The 15,107-nt window shown below is 38.7% G+C and overlaps 1 long non-coding RNA gene across 1 annotated transcript in view; it reads left to right on the top strand.

The window, feature by feature from the left end:
- Positions 1-15,107, top strand: part of LOC106661048 — a 77,718-nt gene that overhangs the window by 30,054 nt on the left and 32,557 nt on the right. The window contains exons 2-3 of the long non-coding RNA XR_001339623.2: positions 2,688-2,773; positions 7,363-7,444. This is a non-coding gene — a long non-coding RNA (uncharacterized LOC106661048). The remainder of the gene's footprint in view (positions 1-2,687; positions 2,774-7,362; positions 7,445-15,107) is intronic.

Genomic DNA, 15,107 nt, shown 5'->3' with positions numbered 1-15,107 from the left:
CCTTGAGTAATCCAATGATATCAAAATGGTCAGCTTCCTGTCATCTATATTTTTTTTTATTTCGTCCACAACTTGGACCAATGCAGATTCTGTGCTGTGTCCTTTTCTATATGCATGTTGATTACAATTTAGGATGCCGTTTTTCTCTATAAAGTCAACTAATTGTTCGAATATTAATTTGTCAAAGACTTTGCTTAATACTGGTATAATATTTATAGGTCTGAATGATGAACAATCTTCTGGTGGAACAGTTTTAGGAACGGGAATTATGTACGATTTTTTCCAATTATAGGGGTAGAAACCCACATATAGAGAGAGAGAGGTAGAGAGAGAAAGAGAGAGAGAGAGAGAGAGAGAGAGAGAGAGAGAGAGAGAGAGAGGGAGGGATGGATATATGTGAGAATGTAATTATTAATTTATGGATCATCCTACAACTTCATCCCTCTACATAAATGTACCAAGAGAAAATTTGAATTTTTTTGTGAGGTTATAACATTATTCTTGCCAAATATTAATGCATTTGTTCAACAATTACCAAACAACTTGACAGTCTCGACTGTAAAATAGTAAAATAAACAACTTTATGGCCGTGGTAAAGTTAAATAAATAAGGTGTAGTAAATTTTCAGTTTAGAAGTTCCTAACGGCTGTGTTAAAACTAAAATTTATAAAACGATTATTCTCTAATGAAAATTCATGGCTATTAAGTTTTAACACAGTATTCCACTTTTTTAAATTAAATTGTATCTTTCACGAGGAAAATGTCAGGATCAAATCCTCCAGGAATGTCCATAGGTTTTTCGGAACAACGCTAGAGGTGCTCGTTTCGAATCCCCTCTCATAGCTCATGAAATTTTTAATTGAAATTTATATGAAAAAATATTATAGGATTGTAAGACCTTTACGACAGGAAATACATTTTTAAAACTATTTTGTACCGCTTTCTCCTGTCTTCAGCCAGTTTTGGTTTTTGATTTTGAAATATTTGAAAAAGAAGTTCGAAGTTTTTTTTTCTGTAATTCTAGCTCTTGAGGTGATTGCCAGTAACGGGAATTGTGATGTAACGCTAGTCTGGCTGACTTTCTTTAATGCCAACCTGTTTCAATATATATCTTTTTAAATAGCACTAAGGAGACGCAGAAATTTATTCAACCGCCCTAGAGAATTGAACCAGCTGCGGTTTAAAATTATCACAGGAGCGTGCAAATAAGTGCTTTTGCGTCATAATCGTTCAACCAAATTTAAAACGCTCGTGTGAAAGATAAAACTATTACTTTTGCTTAAGGTAGAAAATTCAAATTTAACGAGGCCGATTTTCCTTAAAAAATAATGATTCTGATAAATAGGATTATTGTTACAAACGCATTTTTTTGAAGTTGAGTAATGTGAACATAAAGAAACCACAGTCGAAAGCTCTTGTAGCATTGTAAGTCTGTCGGGAACGCTGGACTCGAACCCGGGACCTTCATCTTAAGGTGATGAGCGCTATGTCAACGCCTTAACGGTTGCCGCCACCCACGCATCTGCGACTTTACTTTCATTGTCCATTAGAGATTAGAAAAACGACTCTTTTTAAGGATCGGATCAAGACCTCTCACTCAGAGAAATGAATCAGCTCTTTTTTGTCGCGCTCCCCACATTTATTTTGCCATAATTCCTATGGTAAACTTTGGCTGGGTGTTATGATTTCGGTGTGCCATCGCAAGGTTGAACAGTTCGTCAGTTAGACATTTCGTAGACATAACCTTTAACTACCACACAAACAGTTAGGAGTGCGGTAGGGGTGGAGAGCTGTAGGTGTGTCAGGAGAGGAGGAGAGAAAATCTGTAGGAGTGGAGAGCTGTAGGGATTGATGAGGGAAGAGCTGTAGGAGTGGTAGGTCTGACGACCTGTAGGGGTGGTAGGAGGGAAGAGTTGTAAGAGTGGTGTGATAGAAGAGTTCTTGGAGGGGTAGGAGCGAAGAAGAGTAGGAGAGGTAGGGAGGAAGAGCTGTAGGAGCGGTAGGAGGGAAGAGCGTAGCAGTGGTATGTGGGAAGAGCTGTAGCAGTGGTAGGAGTGAGGTCTTAGGAGCGAAGAGCGTCTGTAAGGGTAAACGGGGTGAAGTCACTTCTCAAGTTACTGAGGGTAGGAAAGACAAAATTCAAAATTTTGCGGCAAACGCTCAAGGGTCATTATTTGAGATGGGGGAATATAAAAGCTAATGCTTTTTTTCGAAACGACACATTGCTCGCTCAGTAAAATGTGTAATCAGTTTTGTTGACCATTGACCTAATTGTCCATGCTGAAGCCAAGGTCTGCTTTGTTTCCTTTCAATTTCTCCTGGTGAATTGTTGCTCCCCCTCCCTCCAGTGGTATTCCATACCGCAGCGAAGTTAATTACTATACATTACCATGTTTTAATCGTGACATTTACAAACCTTTCATCATTATATTCGAAAGGTTAGCACAGTGCTTCTTAAATCTCGGAATCGACATTTATGACATATAACCGATCATGTAAGGTTAAATTCTTTTCAGGGTTGGAAATCGATTGATTGACCAATTGAACAGTTTTAAAGATTAATAAATATTAAATTATGTCGAATCATGACTAAAATGGCTGGCCAGAAGAGTAGGACACGATAACGAAACATTATAATTTATGTTTTTTTTGCAAACATGTGAAATTACAGTTTGTTCAATTTGCAGATGATGTCTGAACATTCCGATTCTTCGACTGTCCATTTCTGCCGATGATCCCAAATGGATTTCTGAACTGGATGGTAGTCTCAATGGTAAGAATTTCATTACAATAAAAATTATAGCTGCACTGAAAAATGTAAATAAGGCTTTGTACAATCGATTGTCTGCTTTGTGACATTTGATGATGATAATGAAAAGTCGGTTTTTTTTGTTCCCCAAGCACTCCAGACTTCTGGCTTATTGTACTTTCCTAGTTCCTCTGTTCATTGCAATCTACCCGATCTTTCTCCTAATGAGTACTAGCCCATTGACTGTCGTTGCTACAATTCCTTTCCCCGGGATTTCTTTGTATCCTAGGTTATGTCTGCATTGAGCAATTGATTTGCATTCGAAGATGATATGGCTGTTTCTTCCTCCTCATTGCATAATCTACAAACATGAATATACCCATGTTATATTTATGTTTTCACAGATATCAATGTCCTATCACTCCTCTTAGCCCTCTCGCATAGTAGCAGTGCTTTTGCCTTGGTGAGGGTTGTTTTACCATAAGTTACTGTGTCTCTAGAGTTTCTCTACTTCTCTTTTTGCCTTTATGTATCCATTCTGTGATCGATAATTCTATGTTTGTTTTTGTTATCCTAAGAATCTTGCAGATCCTCTTCTTACTAATGTGCCTGCTTTTCGTTACCCAAAATTCTTATTTGTCCTGGTCACACAAAAAACGGTCACTCAGGATATCATCAGGCTGCAGTATTTCCCCAGGTATTGGATGAATTCACTGATTAAATTTTTTTAGTTTTTTATATGCTAATGCTTTGGCCATTCGAACTTATGAAGATTTATTTGTTACTGTAACCTCTTTTAAGATTTTCTAAGGCAGGAGCATTGATGGCATTTCAGTTTTAAAGACCGAGGTGTACCTAATGAGTTTGAATGTTCATATTTTGGACTTGTACAGGACGCCTGATTGGCTTCCTTCTATTGTTTTGGTGCCATCTGTATACCATATTGTATCTGATTTCTTCCGGAATTCTTCTTCTTCTTTTTCATATAGTTTCTCATGTCGTTCCTGATCATGTAGTGATGTCTAGTGTCACCAAGAATGGGTGTCTGATTTAATAATTATCACTTTGCGCCCTAAGTGTTTAGTTCCCATACAATTTGATTTGTGATATCTTTTTCGAGTTATCGCGGTAACGGTCGTTTAGTTTGGTCGCCTACTATCTTCCTGTGCTAAAAAAGGCCGAAAGGATCCAATTTTTATTTCGCAAATCGCAAGGTTTGATAAGTTTCAACAACAAAAAAAAACACAGACCAAGCTTTGATATGGGCGAAATGCCGAAATGAAAGCTACTGAATGAGTAAAACAGCGAGAATGGGTGGACCAGGATGACCGGACATGCAGACTACACATAACTACTTTCTTGCAACAACAATCAATACAGCCTCTTGCCAATTCTGACCCTTTTTTGAACACTGCAATATTATGCTTTTTTCTGTATTTTTTAGTTTTTATGGTAACATTGTTTGAATATTGTGATGTATCTTTTCCGTATTTAATGGCTAAATTTAGGAATAATTCTCACGGAACAACACATCGAGATTAGGCTGATCAGGATTACGGGAGACGACTTAACTACAACACAGTACTTTCTTCGCAACAGTTAATTTAGCGTTTTTTCTATTTTTCCATTTTTCTAGTCATTTTACTTTTATACCTTGGACAGCCTGGTTTCACTGGTTTTATCCAAAGTGACCGAACCTTTTCATTCTCTATCATGTAATTTTATAAGTTTTAATAGTATGATTACTTAATTTTTAATAATTGATACAAGAAACACTCAGACAGACCTCTAAATATTATGTGAAAATAAGAAATTCTGTTTTTTATTATTTTTCTATTTCTCTCTCTATCTATCTAACTATATGTTAGCTATCTATCCATCCATCTACCTATCAATATCTCTTTTTTCTCTTTCTTTTTATCCATCTTTATATTAATATTTTCTCTCTCCCTCTTTCTTTATCACATTCTTTCCCCCTCTTTTTCTTTTTCTTCTCTCCACTTTCATCCTTCTCTCACTCTCTCTCACTTTCTTTTTATCACTTTCGTTCCCTTTCCTTTGTCTCTTTCTTTTCTTTCTTTCTTTTTCTGTATATCCATCTTTATATTTTTCTCTCCCTCTCTTTTTTAACCCACTCTTTCCCTCTCTGTTCTCTCTACCTTTTATCTCTCTATTTCTCTCTCTCTATTTTTCATTGATCTTTTTATGTTTTCTCTTTCCCTTTTTCAGTCACTCCCTGTTCTCTCTCCCTCACTCTATATTTATTTTTTATATCTTCCTTTTTCTCTTTATCCATCTTTCTTTTTCTCTCTTACTTTTTCACTCTCCCTTACTCTCTTTTTATTTATTTATTTTTCTGTATAATCATCTTTCCATTTATGTAAATATATATATGTACATCTCTCTCTCTCTCTCTCTCTCTCTCTCTCTCTCTCTCTCTCGNCTCCCTCAATCCCTCTCCTTTGCAAGATTAAAAAAAAAACGGTATTCATTCATTCTCACTCTCTGACAGCTCTTTCACCTTTTTATTAGATATTTATATTTAGTTTACATTTCCGCTATGGTGTAATTTTAATTATATGTTTAAAAAAAAATCCGGCACTATAAAATAAAACTAAATAAAATAAAGCAAGGTCTACGTGCTGGTCTAGCTGTCCAACAAGTTGCTAGGGGGGTAATGTAAGGGATTGGGGTGTAATGAAAGGGAGTTGTAGAATTTTGTGTATCGGGATTTTATGACATATTTTACAAAAGGGATTTGAAGATCGTTGTGAATTGTGTGATTAGATGCTTAGAAGGGAGCTTACTATTTTTTGGAGAATTTTGGATTTGGAAATCTGGACGCGATTATAGTTGGATTGTTTGGTTGAACCCTACAGTTCAATACAGTATGTCCAAATGGGTTTAAGTATCGTCTCGTGAATCAGTCGTTTGTTGTGAATCGTCACTGTTGACGATAATTGATAATTTGTCCAGAAGTCTTGAAAATGTTTTGTAACTTCTAGGGAGTTGCTGCTTTTTTAGTCTTGTGGGTGGATTCCTAGTCAGTTGGTCGATATACAGCCCGAGGTAGAGGATGGTTAACTAAAGGAAGGGATATATGCTGTAGGTATAGTGGTGGTATTATTATTCTACGTCGGAGGTTAAAGTTATATGCTGGCTTTTGTCTACATTTATTTTTATGTGCAACTTTTTCAGCCGAGGTTCTATTTGATAAGGTGAGCCTGTTGGTAGTGACGTGAGAAGGCGAGATCTTTACTGGACGTTGAATAGCAGTCTGCAAAAGTTTAAATGAAGGTATCGGAATGGGTAGGGAAGTCAGCCGTGTACGTTGAATAAACGATGGGGTCAAGGATACTACCCTGTGGGGGACCAGCCTTAACAGGATGTCAGAGAAATAAGCGGTCAGTCAGTTATAAGCGAAATTTGAGGAAATAGGTGAAAAGAAGTATGCTCTTGAGGTTTCACAGCAAACCCAGATGCCAGGCCTTACTAGGAAGGGGGTTTTCACTCCCCAGGCACTGCAGCTTTCTGGTTTATTATACCTGATGCCAGACCCTATCAAGGCTTGAGCCATATCAAGGCAAGTACCCGAGCAGCACTGTTTCAAATCAAGAGAGGAATAGATTCTATACAAGTCTACATACATACATGCTACATTCTCTACAACATGCAGTGGATTGGTGGAGTGGTGTTTACTGAAGCCAAACAGGTGAGATGGGATAATATAGGATAGGAAGAATTATTTTCAGAAGAGCTTTTCGAGGATTATTCCGAGAATAGGTAAGAGGCTTAACAGGTGGTAGGATTGAGGTAAATGATTAGGTTTATTAGGATTTGGGATCATTTTTACAATGGAAAGCATCCATTCTAAAGGAAAGTGAGTTCTTAGGACAGCTTTTAGAGGTATGTTAGGAAGAAGTTCCTTTTTTTTAGAGAGGGATCAAAGATTTTTTAGGGTTGTAAGGTCATATCTAGGAGTTTTCTTTTTGGGAATGTTTTCAATGACGTACCGAATTCCTGAAGGATGAAAATTTTTGGGGGAATGGAAAGTGGTAGTGGTTGGAGTAGTTCTTTCTCTATGTTTTTGTATGATCAAGATCTATTATGAAGGTTTTTCTTCATTTGACTTGGCCCATGATCCGTCGTCATTACGAAGTGGAAGGGAAGTATTATGGTAGGAAAGGATGCGTCGGGTTGCTATCTAACGTGATTTATCCTCAGTTGTAAGGTTATTATGAATGTCTGGAATCGTTCAGCCGTTACTTTGAAGTACAGTTTTTAGTATAGTCGTCGGTTTGAATGGTACCTAGTAAGTTGCCATTAGGACTCGAGCTCGTTTTCTTTAAAAACAATGATTCTATCAGTGGTAAATGCTTTTGTTTACCTTATGTGGTTAAAAAAAAATTGAAACTAATTTCATTCTTTGTAAATTATTGATACATGATATTTTCAAATTTTTAAATGATCAGCTTTCGGATCGTTCATCTACTAATTTTATCGGATCGAATTTAAAATTTCATTTGGGTTTAAATTCATTCCCAGTTCTCAAGTTTCTCCTTGATTCCCGCTCAAGATGTCACACATGTAATATAATCATTTTTTATTCGCAGGTTACTGAAGGACTTTACCCTTTAAACGACGACTTTTGGATTGAGTGAGGACGAAGATGACACAAAGTCTGAGAGAATAAAGGTTAGTGACTTTATATTTACTTAGATTATTATTAAAAACAATGAAATATCATTTTCGTGTTTTCGGATTGAATATACGTATATCTCAGCTTGCAGTCTACTTGAAGGTTAAGGCTAAGGTACAAAGGAGTCGTCCTTTTTTAGAACCTTACGCACCACGACCAATATTGGTCCATTGTGCTCATTATTATCTAAAACTCTTTGATAAACTATTATCAGAACCCAAAGCTTGTTAAGAATGTTAACAATTACCGTGTGTATCTAGAAGGCAGGTCTAGATAGCCCTGGCGAATCTCTGAAGGCTATAACTGTTTATTTTAGGTTATAGATTTTACGATAGTAACATAGGATTAAGTAAGATAGAAGATTATAGTCTCTTTGTATACCACGACCAATATAAGCTTATTGTGCTTATTATCTAGAACTCTTCGTTAAGCTGTTATCGGATTCCATAGCTTTCTTAAAGGCTACTCGTGTGCGTCCTTCCGACCTGGATTTTTCTCACAGGAGTAGGAATTTCATCCTGCTAATGTAAGAAGAAGATGGCACCGGCGAAAAATTTAGAAAGCTGTAATTGTTACTGATACAGTGTTTTAAACAACCTGATGTGGTTGTGACGCTTGAATGTTTGCTAGATCAAGATGGCATGTCGATATAGAAGGCACTGGCGAATCTTAGAAGGTTACAGTTGTTTGTTTAAGGTTACAGATTGTAGGATATAATGAGTCTGCTTTTTCCTCTTCTCCTTGGGTACCAGAACCTACGCTGGTCTATTGTGCTATCATCATTATTATGTCGTATCTTTTCTTAAGCGTGTTTAGTTAAGTTTTGTTAAGAGTTCCCGTGTGTATCTTCAGGTCTTGGCTTTTCCCGAGGAAAAGAAATCTCTGCCGGCTTCTTTCTGGATAGGCTGTTTCTGGTATTCTGAGGATATACACATGCCTTTGGAGTCTACAATGCCCAATCAGCAGTCCTATCATCATCCTAGTCCTAAAACATCCTAGGTTTTGCAGTTCTGCCGTTAGGCTCTGCGACGATTGCAGAACAGATCAGATTTGCATAAGTTGACTGGCAAAACTAGATTAACCTTATTTTATACTGCACAAGCAACGGAATGAAATATCGCACGATGAAATTCCATCAAAGGAAAGTCCCAGGAGGAAAGTTGTCCCATTTTATTTAGGCTCGTTGTTTCCGAATAGCAAAACGTACAATAACGCCGGAGAAGGTCGTTCACTATTCAAAAGTACGCCTCTTTGTTTCCTCTCTTCACAATTCAATGCCACGCAATGTGAAAGAACGATGATTTTTATGTTTGCTGAGTAAAAGCGAGAATTTCTTTTTATTTATTTTCTTTTCTAATTCGCCTTTCGTCTCTTATTTGTCTTAGTTTGTCGGGCAAATTTAATTTACTTTATCTTTAAAATTTAAAGTTTTAACATTGGCTGAATTAATTTTTTATATTTTAACTATTTAAACAATTATGTTTTATAATGATGTGGTAATATTCTTTGATATTTACATCCGCTGATATCGCAATTTTATGTTATTTCGTGACTAAAGAAAAGTAATTGCTGTCATATACAACTTTTTTCCAAAATTCTCAAATAAAATTCAGTGTGCTGTGTTGGGATTCGAACCCAGACCCCTAGCGTGACAAATACGAGTCGGACACCGTGACCATTGAGAAACCGCGATAAAAAATGCTTACCTGAGGAGAGTAAGGCGGTGTTAAAGAGAATTTCGCCGGACCCTGACCGGTCTGATACCAAAGACAAAATTAAGGTGAGGTAAGGTGAAAAAGGACCAATGAATAATAAATAGGAAAAGGATAAGAAGAATTATAAAACGAATAACGACATGGTCGACCGATGATAGACAGTCGTGTTCGGAGATTTTTCCAGTCAGTTGTTTTAATAAATCCAGGACAATTTCCACCAATGTCTTGAAAAATAATAGAGAATAGAGCAAAACTGGGTTAAAGAAAGTTCATCAGTCTATGTCCTCGTTAAATTCCAAAGACCAAATTATGGAGAGGGAGAGTGAAAAAGACCAAAGAACAATAATTTTGAGATGGAGAACATAATTATCGACCAGGTGGGCTGTGTATTCGTTCCAACCAGTTATTCAAGGGCTTAAAACGCAAAGGGAGTGACGACGTCGTGGCGTCCTTTGTAAATTTTTGCAGTATGTGAATTAAAAGGTCGATGCTTCTGGCTTTGGGTGACAAAGCCTTGAAGAAGGCATGGGGTTCTTTATCGACCGTAACTAGTGCAAAACTTGGCCATGAACCGCGCGGGAGGTTACATGCCTGTAAACCACGTGTCTACGGCGAATGTTGTGTTCTGCTGTTGACGAGTGTCTTTTTCACTCGAATGGGTGGAAAGGTATCGGAAGCAATAGTTAGAGACAACACGAATATGGAGAGCAATCCTTCCTTACCGGCAGCACCAATTTGGAGGGCTGTGAAAGGGACAGGGTTGCTCCCCCTCAGGTACAGGGAGATAAAGACGAGGGATTCACCCTGGTTAAAACTTAAAAGCAAAAGAGGTAAGAGAGGAGGGCGAGGTTTGAGCACAATAAGGATCGCTACAAGTCTCATAAGGTTGGGTCCTCGTCCTTGTTTCAACCTGCCCTCAGGGACAGGTTCAAACAAAGACGAAACCCCCAGGTAATTACCATGAATTAATCGTGAGACCTCTCAGGATGTCACAAATCAATATGCAGCACAGCAAGATTGCCACGGCCGAAATCGGTAGGGACATGACTGTGCTGCAAACGTTGATTTATCTGATACAGGAACCCTTTACCTATAGGGGACAAGTAATCGGTTTAAAAAATCAAAATTTTGAACTGTTTCGGGATCTAAGGCATGACAGGCCGAGAGCTTGCATTGTGGCCCATAGGGAATTAAAACCAATCCCTATAACTTGATTTTGTTCAAGGGACATCATAACTATATCAATTGATTTTAGGAGAAGGGGGAGCCACACAACTTTGTATTTGGCAAGTGCATATTTACCCCATGATGAGGACTGTCCAACTGAGGCAGTAAAGGAACTTATATCATATTGCGACGATAATAATATAGATCTTATTCTGGGCTGTGATATCAACGCACACAACCTAGCTTGGGGTAGCACAGACAACAATGCAAGAGGTATTTCATTCTTGGAAGCTGTACTAAGCAGAAATTTATCCATCCTGAATGCAGGCAGCACTCCCACTTTCATAACAAAAAAACAGAAGGGAAGAATTGGATGTATCACTAGCCTCTCTGCCAATTGCTAATTGGGTAACGGAGTGGAAGGTGACACCAGGTAAGATCTCCTCAGATCATTGTATCATTGCTTTCAAAATCTCAGGAGAAGTCAACAAAATAAGGTTTAGGAATCCTAAACTAACAAACTGGGAAACCTATACTAATATTATTAACAATATCACAGGTTGCATACCTACTCCTTCGAATTTTACAGAGTGGAGCAGGGTGCTAATAACATTATACAGGTCAGAAACTCTGCATATGTAGAAGCGTGTCCTGAAAAAATACTACGCCAGAACCGACATCACTGGTGGAATAAAGATCTGGCTAGTTTAAGGAAAAGGGTCAAAGCATTACATAAAAAACACAGCAGTGGAACTCTGAACCATACTGGAGGGATTTTATCTCCATGAAGAAATAGTATAAAAAAGAGTTAAGGAAAACCAAGCGTAAAGCCTGGAGGAACTTTTGCTTGGAAACAGAAACAATTAAGGAAAGTTCTCGTATTTTTAAACTTCTGGAAAAGGATTATATTAATCCGTTAGGTTTATTACAGGATGATAATGGGGTGTACACTACATCCTGCGAGGAGACCCTGAACCTGATGGCCAGAATTCATTTCCCCAGGTCAGACTCTTCTACTATCCCAGCTGGGGTTGAACTCCAACACCAAACTGGAATAAGGCTAATGAGGTAATTTCCTGGGAGGCCTATAAATGGGCGGCCTTCAAGAAATACAAGGCAGCCGGGGTGGATGGAATATTCCCTGCCCTCCTTCAACAGGATACACCGAATCTATCTAGGACAGTTTGGGATCTCCTAAGGAGTAGTCTGGCATTGGGACATATACCAAAATGCTGGAAGGAAATAAGGGTAATTTTCTTACCCAAACCAGGTAAGGTCTCATATCAATTACCTAAATCTTATAGACCTATAAGTATATCTTCTATTTTCATAAAAATTATAGAGAAAATTTTAGATAGATATATTAGGCATGATTGTGGAATTAATACAATGATTCACCCCAATCAGCATGCCTACGTACCAGGAAAATCAGTGGAAACTACCTTGCACTCACTAATAGGCAGGATCGAGAAATCATTATTTAATAGTGTATATACACTAGGTTGCTTCTTCGATATCCAAGGGGCGTTTGATAATGCTGATACTTCTTGCATTATATCAGCATTATATAATTACAATGTCGACCATCACCTTACTAGATGGGTGAAGACCTACTTGGAGGGGAGGATGGTCAATATGTGCTTAGGTGGTAGCACTCTTAGAATTAATGTAAAAGGAGGCTGTCCACAGGGAGGCTGTTTGTCTCCTCTTTTATGGCTAATTACAGTAAACAGCTTAATAGAACTTCTGAATAACTCAGGCTTCTACAGTCAATTATTTTCAGATGATGGTACCATAATGCTCACAGGTAGGGATCGCCTGACTCTTTCACTACTGATGGAAAACGCCATGGGATTACTTTATGGGTGGTGTTGTGACAAAGGTTTATCAATTAATCCAGCTAAACTAGAATTGATAATGTTTAGCAGGAGAAGAATATTAGGTAATTTTAAAAATCCTAAATGTCAGGGCATAGAATTAAAGTTAGTGGATTCAATCAAATTCGTTGGTGTGACACTTGACAGGAAACTTGATTGGAAAGGTCATATTAATAACATATACAGGAAAGGCACCATATCAATGTTACGATGTAGGAGAATTGTCGGTAAAACATGGGGCATCAAACCATGGGTAGCCAAATGGCTATATACTGCAATTATTCTACCTAGATTCTTTTTCGCAGCTTAAGTGTGGTGAAAAATGTCTAGAAAATAAAGGGAATAGTAATAAATTAAGGTCATTTCAAAGACTAGGTTGTTTGATGATGACAGGTGCATTTTCAAATACACTTACACACAAATACACACTCTAGCACTTGAAATCATAACCAATACCACACCACTTCACATTGAGGTTAAGGTCAGAGCACTAATCAGCTGCTACAGACTAATTAGCGAGGGCAGCTGGAATCATAAGTGCAATACCATAGGTCACTCGAAAATCTCTCAACTATTGAGTAAGGTTAACGGTCAATTATATCAATATTAAGGTTATAACGGTCAATATTAAGCGTTAGTGATAAAAAGATTAAAACCCCTTCGGGGAAAAAGCACTTTCAGGTAGTCACCCCTTGTGATTATTATTATAGTCTGGATGATGACCATCGTAACATAGACTGCTACACAGATGGATCACTTATCAAAGGTAGAGGGAGTGGTGCAGGAATTTACATACCAAAATTAGGAATCAGCATCTCCTCCCCTCTTGGCAATAACACCTCCGTTTTTCAGGCGGAAATCTGGGCCATCAAAATGAGTGTTGTAGAACACTGATGGAAAATAAAATTATGGGAAAAGATATTAAAATCTTTTCTGACAGTCAGGCTAGTATTAGGACATTACAAAAAGATTTGTCAACCTCACGACTGGTGGAGGAAACTATAGATCTTACCAATAGGATCTCTTTCAGGTTTGAGAACAAGGTAACCATTATTTGGATACCTGCACATAAAGGACACCAGGGCAGTGAAAAGGCGGATGGCCTAGCCAAAGAAGGTTCTAATACTGCGTTTGTTGGGCCACAACCGGTATTACTCCACTCTGTGAGCACAGCGAAAGAGAGTATCAATAACTGGGGCATGAAACAATTCCTTAGGGAGTGGAATTTATCCCCCGGACACAGGCAATCGAAAGAGTTTGTTAAGGCAATCAAACCAGCTGAATCGAAATGGCTATTCTCTATCTCAAGGAAGGGAATTAGGAGGCTGATAGGTATTCTGACGGGCCACTGCCCACTGAGAAGACACCTCTTCGTAATGGGTATCCTACGAGATCCCTTTTGCCGCTTCTGCGAAATAAAAGAAGAAACGGCAAAGCACTACCTCGCAGAATGTGATAGGTATGCTAGGTCTAGTTTTGAAATCTTTGAAGGAGAGGACATCACCAGATCACTCCCCGAGATAAAATGGTCCAAAATCTTGGGGTTTGTGAACAAGTCCAAGAGGTTTATGCACGACACGTTTTTATGCAGGACACGTGAGCCGACCAAGTCCCGGACCTTTTAGGGACGGAGTACGAGTCTACCTACCCAGGCATTTAACCCCTCGGGTCTTGGTCGCCACCCTGCATTATATATCTATATATATATATAACTGGTGCACAACCTTACCAGTCGTTTGTTTTAACAAGGTGGGAGGCGACGCAGTTCTGCTTACGGGGTGCCCATCCCTTAAGTTCACGTGTAGAAAAACGTCCTGATCCCTAAGGACCAAGACTAGATTCTTCCTCTGTTGCCTCTTCCGAACGAAGGCCGGCATTAATCGTCCGAACGTGCGCCGCAAGCCGAGAAACTCAAAAGTTCTGCCCAAACCACTCGATTCCCATAGAGTCAGTCGGTCGGTCCATTACCCCCGATTGTAGGGGCTCCCCCAGATGAGAAATTCCAAACAGGGGTCGGCACGGCAAATGTCCTCTGATAAACAGAACAGTCTAAACGATAGCATCAAACCCTTAGTACCCCCAGGAGGATTAGAAATTGGTTCTTTTCAGACAGTGGTTCACCGAGCACCGGGACTGATCACGCACCCGCCCGTATGTTAACACGACGATTTTTTTCGTCCGTGACACCCATCTTGTGCTTTAGAGTGGTCATCATGTGCTTTGGTCTACATCATTATGTTTGGCCAGAAAACCCCCGTTGCATCCAAGGGTTGGGACTGGTTCAGGAGTTCAAAACAGGATGCAGATTGAGAAGGTTTTGTCCACTATTTACTCTCAGTATCAGGTGGATTCAGTGAAAAAAACCATCGGCCATTTCTGGCTTCATGGTCTTCCTCTTCGGGAAAAGGTGGTTCCGACGGTTTACCAGTTGACCCCAGCGGTTGCGCCCACTCCCAGCCAAAGGAACACTAACTCGGTGAATAAACAGGTGTGCTACCCTTTCTGCCAGTCCCCCCGCCCGAAGGGACTTAACAGCGGCTGCCTCGTGTAGGCAGGAGTTCGCTTAAGAACTGCAGATGTTATGTAAGTGTGAACTTTACTTTACTTCACCGTTCTTATGCTAAATCGTCACTGCATTTGCTTGTTGTGACTAAAAATCGAAGTTGTAAAAATTATTATAAATAAATATAAAAAATCAGATGAATCAGGTATGAAACAAGTTAGCGTGTCAGACTCTCGCAGACGTGGGTTCAATTTTCACCGTCGCACCTGGAATTTCCTGACTCCACCCACCAAAAAATATCTCCTGTTTATTGGGCATCGTACTCTATGTGTTTTAAATAATACATGTAATCTAATTTTGAGTTTTTCTCGTACAACTATTAAAATATGTAGATTAT

The sequence above is a fragment of the Cimex lectularius genome, unplaced genomic scaffold (genome assembly GCF_000648675.2).
Source record: "Cimex lectularius strain Harlan isolate CLEC.00 unplaced genomic scaffold, Clec_2.1 scaffold60, whole genome shotgun sequence".
NCBI lineage: Eukaryota > Metazoa > Arthropoda > Insecta > Hemiptera > Cimicidae > Cimex > Cimex lectularius.
Note: the sequence above shows the minus strand (reverse complement) of the source record. Positions and strands in the feature narration are given on the sequence as shown.